The sequence below is a fragment of the Pogoniulus pusillus genome, chromosome Z (assembly GCF_015220805.1).
Source record: "Pogoniulus pusillus isolate bPogPus1 chromosome Z, bPogPus1.pri, whole genome shotgun sequence".
NCBI classification, from domain to species: Eukaryota; Metazoa; Chordata; class Aves; order Piciformes; family Lybiidae; genus Pogoniulus; species Pogoniulus pusillus.
In genome coordinates this window covers 77,180,623-77,181,883 of record NC_087309.1, presented here as the reverse complement: position 1 = coordinate 77,181,883, position 1,261 = coordinate 77,180,623, and positions in this window count along the sequence as shown.

Genomic DNA, 1,261 nt, shown 5'->3' with positions numbered 1-1,261 from the left:
CTTACCAATCCTTCCTCCTTAGAATGACATTTCGAAAACATTCCCAGAGCTAAGCACACGGAATGCAAACTGCACTGAACTGAGTCTTTCTACTTGTTGGTAGTGTTCATTGTTGTCAGTTTCAAAGACCTGTGCTTGAGACTTGTTTCAAAGTGGAAAACCTTGGCAGTCAAACTCCTTTTTACAACTCCTTAAGTAATGTGTTGTTCATAGGTGAAGAGATGCTTTTAGGGAAATTCAAAGAAATGCTAAAGACTGGAAAAGGAATGGAAGGGTGTGCTAGTTTGAAGCAAGCTGGAATGTTTTGGTAACAGAACTAGATAACGGGCAGTGAAATGAAAACAATTGATGGTAACTTCTCTCACAGTCTCGCTGAGAACTCTGGGAAGAAGAAAACATTCTCCATTTTGTTTCTCACTCTTGCTTTTGCCTTAGACCTGGTCACATCTCATTAACCCTGCTCCTACTAACCTTGCTCCCTAACCTCTTGGCTGCACCTCTCTTCTTCCTGAGAACTGGGGTAAGGTTGAGAGGGCCGGGGGGAGGTGTTGGGGTGGTTTGAGAGCCCCTCCTGGGGACTCAGGTTTCTGGGAGGGGAGTTGTGCTTTTGTATTGTTTATCCTTTGTATATTTCTGTATATAACTGTATATATTGTAAATAGCTGCTTGTAAATTCTGCTAGCTGTAAATAAATTGCTTCATCTATATTCCCAGAGTCCGTCTGAGTTAGCTGGGGCAAATTCAAAAGTGTGGGGGGGTGGGGTAACCCCCAAACCATCACAAAGGGGAAATAAAAACCTCTTTGCCTATATTTATGTGCTTTCATTTCTGGCACCCTGCAAACAGTACACTTGTCTCAGCTATGCTAAGCTCATTGCTGAGTGGCATCTACCAGAAAGTGGATTCCAACTTTAGCAATTAGTGAGAGTTTTGCATTATAAGCAGTCTAATGCACAGTGAGAATATGTTACTAGATCTGCACATCGCTAATTTGGGTGTGTGGGGAGCACAGCCAAGCAGTGGTTGCTCAGCTGTAGTCCCCTTTCAAGATGTCTTCTTGTGTCTGAGAGGCACTGTGGAGCCAGGCTGGGGTGGTTATTCTAAGCACTCAATCACATGGTCTCAGAAACATCTTTATAAGCTCTGACCAGCAGCACAGCTAAAAGCTTCGCCTCAAAATAAAACAGCTCCCCAGCATCTCATCAGGGAAAGAAAGCCTCTTGTGAAGCTGAGAAGACAGGAATTCTGCTACCCAGCAAAA